Genomic DNA, 12,121 nt, shown 5'->3' with positions numbered 1-12,121 from the left:
TCTGATGGTTCCTGAGACCCATCTCTGACCCTGGGTCCCATGAAACAGCACTGCACCCTCCCAGCCAGCTCCGCTTTTTTGTCTAGAGGGTCAGACAAGGTTCCTGGGCACGGGGGCATGGTTAGGACTCGTCTGGAGGTGTGCCCAGGGCCAGGGGAGCAGGAGACAGGGAATTTAAATGTGGCCAGGACTCACAGGAGACCCCCTAGGGCAGGTGAAGGTGGCCTGGGGCTGACTTCTGAGCCACAGGAGAGTTCTGAGGCATGAGAAAAAGTGACCTATTAGTTGATCATGGAATATGCTTCCATTAAAAAATTGAAATATAATTATTATTTTTTTATTTTTATTTTTTTGCGGTACGTGGGCCTCTCCCTGTTGTGGCCTCTCCCGTTGCGGAGCACAGGCTCCGGACGTGCAGGCTCAGCGGCCATGACTCACGGGCCCAGCTGCTCCGCGGCATGTGGGATCTTCCCGGACCGGGGCACGAACCTGTGTCCCCTGCATCAGCAGGCGGACTCCCAACCACTGTGCCACCAGGGAAGCCCTATAAATATTTTTTATTATTAAAATGTTACTTATAAAAAGCTCAATACCTCTGGAGCCCATCGCTTAGGAAGTGAAACTCCCATCCTCGCCACGATAAAACCCTCCCTTATTTGTCATTCACTAGAGATACCCAAATTTAAAAGTTTGAAGGGATGAATGGATGGGTGCATGGACAGATGGATGAACGGACGGGTGGATAGATAGGTGGGTACGAGTACACCAATGGGACTGTATTGTATATACTGCCCTGTTACCTACTTTTGTAAAGAATTGTGGTAAGAACACCTAACACGAGGTCTGCCCTCTTACATTTTTCAGTGGACCGTATAGTGTTAACTGCAGGCTCATTGCTGTAAGCAGCTCTCCGGGGTTTATTCATGTCACATAACTAAAGCTCTATACCTAGGGAACAGCAGCCCTGCAGTCACCCCACCTCCACCAGCCCCTGCAACCACCAGGCTTCTCTCTGCTTCTATGAGTTTTGACTGTTTCACTTTTTTTTTTTTTTTTGGCCACGCTGAGCAGCATCTTGTAGGATCTCAGTTCCCCGACCAGGGATTGAACCCAGGCCACGGCAATGAAGGCCCAGAATCCTAACCACCGGACCACCATGGAACACCCGAGTTTGACTATTTCAGACCCTGCATATAAGTGAAATCATGCAGTATTTGTCCTCTGTAACTGGTTGATTTCACTGAGCATAATGTCCTCGAAGTACATCCATGTTGTCACATAAGGCACCTTCCCTTAGCAGAACAGTTTCCTGATTTTTTTTTTTTTCACCAGCAATCCAGGGCTATCAAATAAGCTACTGACCTACCAACCTGGTCATTCCTTCCCCAAGGCAAGAGGGCTGAGCTCTGCTCACAGCCGTCACTTCTGGTCAACTGTAGGCTGGTTTTTAGTGATACCCGTGTGGTGAAGTCCAGTTTTTCCTGTTAAGCTCTTGTTGCCTTTGCAAATCTTTTCCACCTGATCCCTGGTGGAGGTTGGAATGACAACGCTGACATGTAATTTACATGTAACTGAGCTACTCTCAGAAACAGCCAGCCCTCCACTGATCTCCAGGAGGAGAGGAAGGACGAACAGGGACCTGCTCACAGGCCCAGGTATGAGGTGCTGTGCGTCGAACCTGCCGCCTGGGATTTATGGGGAGGTTGAAATGCACATGTGCCAGCATTAGGGTGTCATTCACGGTGATAACTTTCTGTGCTCTTTACACAACCACGAGAGCTTGGAGATCATCGTGTGTGATGGAGGAAGATGCGTGAATATAAACTTCCTAGCCATATCAACTTTATTGAGATATAATTCCCATATTGTAGAATTCATCCATTTAAAGTATATAACTTAACTGGTTTTTAGTGTATTCACACAGTCGTGCAACCATTCTTACTAATTTTAGAACATTTTGTTACCCCCTAAAGAACCCCCGTACCCATTAGCCATCACTCCCCATCCCCCCGACGTCTAGCTGTTAGCAACCAGTCATCTACTGTCTGTCTCTCTGGGTTCGCCTACTCTGGTCTTTGCATATAATTGGAATCTTACGATAACGGGCCTTCCGTGACTGTCTTCATGCACTTAGCGTAAGATTTTCAGGTCCATCCATGTTGCAGGATATCCGTACTTCTTTCCTTTTTACTGAGGAATAATAATATTCCATTGTAGGGATGTCCCATGTTTTATTTATCCATTCATCAGCTGATGGGCATTTGTGAGCTGTTTTCACTCTTCAGCTGTTATGGAAAACACGGCTATGAACATTTGTGAACAAGTTTTTGTGTGGACACATGTTTTCATTTCTTTAGGTGGATATCCCGGAGTGGAATTGCTGGGTCCCATGGTAACTCTGTGTTTAACCTTTTGAAGAACTGCTGGATCGTTTTCTGGATTTACCTTTTTACATCTCCATCGGCAGCATCTGAAGGCTCCAGTTTCTCTCTGTTCTTGCCAACACTTGTTATTATCTGTCTTTGTAGCCATCCCGGTGTGTGTGAAGTGGTATCTCATGGTGGTTTTAATTTGCATTTCCCTGATGGCTGATGAAGTTGAGCATCTTTTCATGTGCTTGTTGGCCATTTGTATGTCTTCATTTGAGAAGTGTCTATGCAGGCCTTCTGCCCATTTGAAAATTGAGTTTTTCATCTTTTTATTACTGAGCTATGAGTTCTTACATAGCCTAGACACAAGTCCCTTATCAGGCATATGATTTGCAAATATTGTCTCCCATTCTGGGGGTTGTCTTTTCACTCTCTTGATGGTATTGTCTGTCGTGCAAAAGTTTTAAATTTTGACGGAGCCCAATTTATCTATTTTTTTCTTTTGTCACTTGTGGCTTTGGTGTCACACCTAAGAAGCCTTTGCCGAATCCAAAGTACATACATTTACTCCTATATTTTCTCTTCTAAGAGTTTCTTAGTTTTAGCTCTTACATTTAAGTGTATAGTCCATCGTGAGTTCATTTTTCTGTATGGTGTGAGGATGGGGTCCAACTTCATTCTTCTACATGTAGATATTTTAGCCACTTTGAAGAATGTAATTTTGTATCCAAGCAGCCTTCTGGGAGAGGCACTCTCTCAGTATGTGAAAAGCATCTGGAACACTTGCTAAAATGAAAATCCTGGGCTCCATCCCTGGAGATTCTGATTCAGCATGTTCAGGGTGGGCCCTGGGGGGCTGTTTTTCTAGCAAACATCCTATTATTGATCTGTGTCTGTGGACCTGAGCTCTGGGGATCACTGCATCGTTTTTGTGGAGGATCCTTGTGGTCAGAACATGGAAATTCAAAAGTAACTGGAGACATCCATCCCTGGCAACGTGGCAGATTAGATATCCTGGTGACCCTTCTTAAAACAAACCCCTACAGATTCTGAATGAAGTATGAAAAAAACCTCTAAAACTATAACTGAGCTGGCAAGAAAAAATAAAAAATATACAGAGACCAAAAATGATAAGAACGTACAAATCCAGAGAGACAGGGGAGAGCTGACCCCAGAGCAGCCCGGGAAGTATCTGCTGACCCCTAGTGGCCCAGGGCTTCAGCTGAAATGGTCTCTGCATGGAGACTGGAGGAAAAACGCAGTCCCTACAGGTAGAAATAGAGCGGCGGAAGAAACATTAGCAATACGTTTAATTAAACAGGATTGCTGTCCAGAATATGCAGAGAACACCCCAATATTACCAAAATACAAGCAACCAACTAGAAAAGTGAAAACAGACATGACGAGATATTTCACAGAAGGAAACATGAATGATCAGTTAACTACAGTAGATGGAAAATGCTTAACCCTGTTAGTAATCAGAGAAATGCAGATCAGGGTCACGGTGATAGCTGCCTGCTACACCCACCACCAGCGTTTGACAAAGACATCACCAAGTGTTGGAGAGTAGTTGGAGAAACTGGAATTCTCCTGCAGTGCTGGTGGGAGGGAGCATTGGGTTTTAACCATTTGGAAAACCGTGAAGCAATCATCTACTAATGCTACACGTGTCTGCCCCTCGACCTGGCAGTTCCTCTCCTAGTATTGCCAAGAGAAATGCGTGCATATGTATACAAACGTGTTAATAGCAGTTGTCTTTGTATTAGCCCTAAACTGGAAACAACGCGTTCATCAATCGTGGCACATTCGTATAATTAAATGTTCCATGACAATGAAACAAACTCCTGATAAATACCCCAATATGGGTGAGTCTCACAGCCAGACCGATTCATCTAGATCGAATGTATGATTCGATTTAGATGAAGTACAAGAACAGATGAAACAAATCACTGTTAATAGAAATCAGAAATAATTGTCACCTCTGAGCAGACCATTGCATGAGGAGGGGCACAAGGAACCTTCTGGGGGCTGTAAACGTTCTCTATCAGTCTGGGTAGTAGTTACGCTCAAACCTTAAGCCATGCGCTTAATCGGGTATGTTACATGTTCATTTAAAAGCTGAATGCATTTGAGAGAGGCTTAAATAGCCCACACGTGACTGAAGAGAAAACTATGAAGCAGGCATTTTGCAGAAGGAAACATGAATAGCCAACTACACACATGGAAAAAGCTCGAACTTTTTAGTAACCAGGGATATGCATACCGTACTGGGATAGTGTTACATGCCCCCAGACTGGCAGTAATTCAACTGGCAGCTCCTAATGTTGAAAGAACGTGAAGCAGTGGGAGCTCATACAGACTGCCAGCGGGGGTGGGCAGGTTACCGGCTTTGGAAAGATCAGGGTCACCTGGTAGAGCAAAGCTGTGGTGCGTGTGGACCGGCAGCAATGAGAGGCTGCAGGTGAGTTAACAAGTGGGTTAGTATCACCTGAGGAGCTCGTGCAGCCTGGAGGTTCTAAGAGCCTCCCTCCTGCTGCCCGACACATGCTTGCCTTCTTGGGCGCGGCCGGGCGTGGGCACACTCTGAGAACAGTTTCGCGTCATCAGGCACACATGTCCTGCTACCAGCCTGAGTCTGAAGCTGAAATGCAAAGAAGGGCAGAGCTGAGAGAATCAGAGAATTGGGGACTCAGACCTGGGGCTGGATGGAGTCACCCCTGACACCTGGCCTCCCCTGGGTGTCCTGGGAGACTCTTGGGGGCACCTGTCTTGAAAGATCACCCCACTCTTCCGACACTGGTACGTGTCCCCCGTGAGAATCCTGAGCAGGGGCCCCGGGTGGCAGATGGTATGGTCTCTCGTCAAACAGTCAGCTGGAGGGCAGTTCCCGTGACATTGTCAAAGCTTCTGTGATCTTCCTTTGCTTGTTTTAAGGAGAAAGTAGGGAAAGAGAGAGAAAGAACCTGAAAATGGAAGTACAGCCAAGTATGGCATTAGCCGTGGTGGTGTCCCGGCAAGGACAGGCTCCTTCCCTTTAACTGCAGAGAGAGGACCTAGGACTTCTGTGCTTCTCCTTTCCTTTCAAAAGCTATTTAATCATGTCTGGGGAGCATGGTTTATAGGGTGAATCCCTGTCCCAGTTTCCATGGGACTGAAAGAACTGCGGGGCTTTCAGTTTTAAAACCAGGCCAGTCTTGGGCAAACTGGGACGAGTTGGTTGCCCCATCAGGCTGATCAAAGCTGGGACCCACAGGCCAGCTGCCCTCAGGGTTGGAGACACTTAGCAAAGCCTGGGGCAGAACACCAATGGCCCATCCTCTACAGCTGTGATCATAGCTGCAGAGTAAGAGGAGAAGTAGGGCAAGAAAGGAGGGAAGGAGGGACGAAGGCCACCAGGTCCGGGAAGCCCTTTCCTTCTGCAGAGTCCCTCCAGTGCCCTCTATTGACAAAGCTTAGCACCGTGCAAAGAAGTGCTGAGGGAGTCCTGCCCATTATAGCAGAGCAGGCGCTGAAGGGTGAGTCTGGAGCTGAGCGTTAAACATTCAGTAAGTGGCACGTGTGTATCACTGATCTGTTCCTTTTTATTGCTGAGTAATATCCCTTTGTGTGGATGGTCTAAATTTTGCTTATACATTTACCTATTGATGGGCATTTGAGTTGTTTCCTGGCAACAAAGCTGCCGTACATATTTCTACAGTTTCTTTTTGAGGATTCACTCTGACCAGAAACCTTGCTGATCTCACTTAACTCTGATAAGTTATCAGTGGATTCTTTTATACGTTTTTCATACCTAATCATGTTGATTGAGAATATGATTTCTATTCTTTCCAGTCTTTAGACCTTTCTCTTTCTTGCCTTGCAGGGGTGTGAGACCTTTAGTACAATGTTGAATAGAAGTGCTAATAGCAAGTCACCTTTTTATCATTCCTGATCTCAGTAGAGAAGTTTTCAATATTTTACCATTAAGTATAAGATTTGTTATCAGGGTTTTTTGAGATATACTTTATTAAATTAGGAAGTTAATTGCTCCTATTCCAAGATTGCTAAAAGTCGGTCATCTTAAAAAATCATTATTGTTGAATTTTTTAAAACTTCTTATTTTATATTGGAGTATAGTTGATTAACAATGTTGTGATAGTTTCAGGTATACAGCAAAATGATTTCGTTATACATCTATATGTATCTATTCTTTCCACAAGGCCAAAACTGGTATGTATTATTGCCCACTTGTACTATGCATTATGTCAGAAACCCCAGCTTCCTGTGAGATCAGGGTCACTTAGCCCCACGAGCGTAATAATTTACTCCTTTGCCTGCTGGTCTACCAGTGTGAGGGGCCCCCAATTACCAGGCAGTGATTACAGTTTCAGTTCAGTGGGACACTTACTGTGTCCCTTGGTGGAAGCATTCCACATCCTAGGGATGCAGAACCTCTAATTCCACCAAGCCTGACCTGTGGTGATGGGAAGCAAAAATTCTTCAAATGGACCACAGGGAATGATGGTGGGGGGACAAATCCTGCCACTGCTTGGGGTCCCAACTCATCAATTCTAGCTCCTGGGCACACGGTATCGTAGGATGGCTCTTGTTGATAGTGGCTGTCTCGTCCTGGATCTGATCGTACCCCGCGTGTGATGCATGGCTCTGGTCACGTGGTCACTGGATGTCCCACAGGTCAGGCACTCAGTCTTCCCCAGAGCCCCGCAGACTGTGGTGGAGGCGCGGCCCTGCTCAGGACCCTGGCGTCTGTGCTGCAGCTCGTCAGGGCTTTTTGGAAACTCCACGTGGCTCCATGATCTACACACGTATGTCTAGTCCGACTGGCTATTCCAGGTCACCTGGCCAAGTGACAGGGCAGCTCGCACCGCAGCCTGGACCTGCCGTGGACCCCGCTCCGCAGCGTCCTGAATTTCTCAGTAAATGAGCCAGAGCCGTCTGCCAGTCCTAGGAGGCCCAGCAGGCACCTTTGTCTCTCGGTGGGAGGAGGTGAAGGCGCAGCGACTTCCTCTTTACCTCGAAGGGAACGTCACGCCCCAGCCCACTGGACCCGCACAACTTCCCTCATGTGGCAGGACCCGCAGGCAGGATGCTCAGCTCCCTCTAGGCACAGAGATGCCCACATACCAAGAGTTGCCACTTCCTGTTTACCAAGTCGTTAGGATGCTGCCATGTGTGTCACAGACCAGCGCTAAGTTTTGTGGAATCAAAGTCAAATGTCTTCGGATTACACTGTGAGGAGCCGACGAGTGTCAGGGGAGAAGGGAAGAAATTAAGACTCAAGGGAAGACACCAATTTATTTATTTTTTTAAATTATTATTTATTTATTTTTGGCTGCGTTGGGTCTTTGTTGCTGTGTGCGGGCTTTCTCTAGTTGTGGTGAGCGGGGGCCACTCTTCGTTGTGGTGCGCGGGCTTCTCATTGCAGAAGATACCGGTTTATAAACATATAACTAGCTGATTTGGTTATTGACCATCAAAATGCCCGAATGCATGTAGGTAACCAGCAAGTGGGTACTAAGTTGTAGTGTTTAACTCTATTTATGGAACTAGAGCTGCAGTAGTTGCCCATCATCCTAGTTTCAGTAAACAGCAGGTGTTTGTGTCAGTGGTCTCACTGAGCTTACTTTGACGGACTGTTTTTCATAATCTTTGATCGGGCTCATGCTGACACTCTGTTCTTTTCTAATCCTTGGTTAGACTTGCTCTGACATTCTGTTGTTCATAATTTTTCATCAGTACCTCCTACGGCTGCCCGCTACCGAGTATCTAGTATTGATTAGTCACACCTTTTAGCTGTCCTCTGTGACGTGACGTTAAGTTCTCCCAAATATGAACTCCAGCTTTGGGGAAATGACCACAGCTTGGGTTTTCAAGCCCAGTTTTGGTTAAAATCCAACAACACCCTTACTGTCCGCCCGTCTCTCACCCATAGGAACCGCCTGGTACAGGGTCCTGCACATCAAGGCTCTGATGGCCGCTCTAGCCGGCCCGTGGTGGTCATTCCATTTCCTGTTCTTTACCAGCCCAGGGCAACCACTAGGGGACGGGATCCCAGTATCGCTGACCCTAGGAAGGCCGATTCCTGCGCAGCAGCTCTCACTGTCAACCTGGCCTAGGGGCAGCCGCCACCAGGCTTCTCACTGACTCAGTGCCCACACCTCGGCTTTAGCCAGAGGGCGCCCCTGGTCTCTCCTGGGAAATGTAGTCGGCTGGGGGGCTCTCTGGCCTCACACAGCCTGTCTCATGCACCCCTCTCATCCTCACGCTGCAGGTCTCGTCCTCAGTCCCCTGAGGGCGGCTTCAGGGTCCAAGCTTCGATGAGCCGTCCATCACCACACAGGACTGTTTCCAGGGGTCCTCGTCTGAGCCATACAGAGTTTTCCCCACCAATGAGCTCCCCTCTCCAGCCTCTGTTCTCCCTCCTGGCCCCAAACGCCCTGGTTCCTGCCCACAGGCCCTGTAGCTCCTTGGTGAGTACGCAGTGTCCTCCCCACGTGGGTGAGGCTGAAAGTCACCCTAGTCATTGACCTGGAGGGAATGCAGGGAGTGAGGGTGGGTCTTGAAGAGGGAAGATATCATCCCGTGAGGCTCCAGGTCTTGGCTGGTCCCCAGGCAATCAGAGCTACTCTCCTTTATCAAGTGGGCGAGAATGAATCTGCTGGCCGACGGGATTCCAGGGAATGTGGGGATTCAGTATCTTCAAGACCCCATCCCAGATCTCAGCGTCCTGATTGGGAACTTCATTTTAGTCCAGATCTTCTTGGCTTTGCATTCAGGGCCCTTTGAGCTCCCAGGACGTTCCAGCAGCACTGAGGTGCCCATTGCTACAGTCAGCTACAGTTGGCATGTGAACTGATTCCAGGATCCCATCTTGAGGGGTTGCTTCCTGGGCTACTTTTAGGAAAAAGTACCAATTCGCCTTTAAGTCTCCCAGCAAAGCAGACCATGATTTAAGGACCTTGGTGCAAGTAGTTTATTTAGGAGGTGATCCAAAGAAGCACAGGTGAAGAAGTGAGGAAAGTGAGGCAGAGAAGGGGGCAGCCTTAAGTGGTGGGTTAACAGCAGGTTACTGTTATGGGAAACTGGCTCAGTCACACGAGGGAGGCCTGGGAAACTGTAGAACGCTGGTCGGAGAACTGCGACGCTGACCCCCAGTTCCCTGTGGCTCCACTGAGGGTGGGCTCTGGGGTGTTAGCTTCCCCACACCTGTGGGTCATGGCCGAGGCAGCCACCTTGTGCTGGAGGAAGGCCTCGGGCAGAGATACAGATCTCAAGGCAGGAGGCTAAGCTGTCAGTCCGCAGATTGCTGGAGAATGGTTACTGCAGTGGCTGATAAACTCAGGAAAGCGAAGAGGATGAGAGGATAAATACTAATCTTAAAAGCAGCCAGAGGAAAAACAAGACAGTACACATGAGGGAAAATAAAACAACGGAGACCAGAAATCAATGGAACTAGATTTTTAATGTGCTGGGGTGGGGGGGAGGGGGCAGAATATGTATATATAATTTCTACTATATCCTGTGAAAATATTCTCCAGAGATAAGAGCAGAAAAAATAAAAATGAATCAATGCATATAAACCATTTTCTAAAAAATAGTTAAATACATTTATTAGATAAACAAACGCTAAGAACCTTTGTCCCCAGCAGAGTTGTACTATCGTAAATGCTAAGGCAAGTCTTAGCATCATTAGAATGAAACCAAATGGGAACGTGGATCTGCAGGAAGGAACAGGAACACCAATGCTATGAACTGAAGGCTTGTGTCCCTCAAAATTCCTGTGTTGAAGCCCTAACCCCCAGTGTGATGGTATTTGAAGATGGGGCGTTCGGAAGGCGAATAAGATTAGATGCGGCCATGAAGGTGGGGCCCTCAAGAGATTAGTGCCCTTATCAGAAGAGACCCCAGGGATCTTGCTCTCTCTCCCTGCTCATCCATAAGGGAGAGGTCATGTGAACTGTGTGTGAGATGGTGGCCACCTACAAGCCACGAGAAGAGGTCTCAAAATGAGGCCTTGCTGGCACCTTGATCTTGGGCTTCCCAGCCTCTAGAACTATGAAAAATAAATTTCTGTTGTTCAAGCCACTCAATCTGTGGTATTTTGTTATGGCTGCCTGAGCTAAGACAAGTGACTGTTTAAAACAAAATATGTTGGGCTTATAATGTATGTAAAAGGAAAGAAAATATATGACAATGACAGCATGAAGGCTAGGGACATAAATGGAGTAGCAACTGCTTTTTTCTTTTTAATTGAAGTATAGTTGATTTACAATGTTGTATTAGTTTCAGGTGTACAGCAAAGTGATTCAGTTATACATACATATTTATCTATTTTTTTCAGATTCTTTTCCCTTATAGGTTATTACAAAATATTGAGTATATTTCCCTGTGCTGTCTGGTAGGTCCTTGTTGGTTATCTGTTTTATGTATAGTAGTGTGTATATGTTAATTCTAAACTCCAAATTTATCCCTCCCCATTTCCCCTTTAGTAACCATAAATTTGTTTCCTATGTCTATGGGTCTATTTCTGTTTTGTATATAAGTTCATTTGTGCTTTTTTTTTTAGATTGCACATATAAGCGATATATTTGTTTAACTTACTTCACTTAGTAGGATAATCTCTAGGTCCATTCATGTTGCTGCAAATGGCATTATTTCATTCTTTTTTATGGCTGAGTAGTATTCCATTGTATATATATACCACATCTTCTTTACCCATTCATTTGTTGATGGACATTTAGGTTGCTTCCATGTCTTGGTTATTGTAAACAGTGCTGCAATGAACATTGGGGTGCATGTATCTTTTCAAATTATGGTTTTCTCCAGGTACATGCCCAGGAGTGGGACTGTTGGATCATATGGTAGCTCTGTGTTTAGTCTTTAAAAGAATCTCCATATTGTTCTCCATAGAGCCTGCACCAATTTACATTCCCACCAATAGTGTAGGAAGGTTCCCTTTTCTCCACACCCTCTTCAGCATTTATTATTTGTAGACTTTTTGATGATGGCCATTCTGATCGGTGTGAGGTGATAGATACTAATCATTGTAGTTTTGATTTGCATTTTCTAATAGCGATATTGAGCATCTTTTCACATGGCCTTTGGGCATCTGTATGTCTTCTTTGGAGAAATGTCTATTTAGATCTTTGGCCTATTTTTTGTTTTTTTGATATTGAGCTGTATGAACCATTTGTATATTTTGGAGATTAATCCCTTGTCGGTTGCATCATTGGAAATATTTTCTCCCATTCTGTAGGTTGTTTTTTTGTTTTGTTTATGGTTTCCTTTGCTGTGCAAAAGGTTTTAAGTTTAATTAGGCCCCATTTATTTTTGTTTTTATTTCCATTACTCTCGGAGACAGATCCAAAAGGATACTGCTGCGATTTATGTCAGAGTGTTCTGCCTATGTTTTCCTCTAGGAGTCTTATAGTATCTGGTCTTACATTTAGGTCTTTAATCATTTTGAGCTTATTTTTGTGTGTGGTTTCAGAGAATGTTCTAATTTCATTCTTTTACATGTAGCTGTCCAGTTTTCCCAGCACCACTTATTGAAAAGACTGTCTTTTCTCCATTACATATTCTTGCCTCCTTTGTCATAGATTATTGACCATAGGTGTGTGGGTTTATTTCTGGGTTTTCTATCCTGTTCCACTGATCTATATTTGTTTTTGTGTCATTACCATACTTTTTTGATTACTGTGGCTTTGTAGTATAGTCTTAAGTCAGGGAGCCTGGTTCCTCCAGCTGTTTTT

Source organism: Tursiops truncatus, chromosome 6, assembly GCF_011762595.2.
Source record: "Tursiops truncatus isolate mTurTru1 chromosome 6, mTurTru1.mat.Y, whole genome shotgun sequence".
Classification (NCBI taxonomy): Eukaryota; Metazoa; Chordata; class Mammalia; order Artiodactyla; family Delphinidae; genus Tursiops; species Tursiops truncatus.
This window is presented reverse-complemented; position numbering follows the sequence as displayed.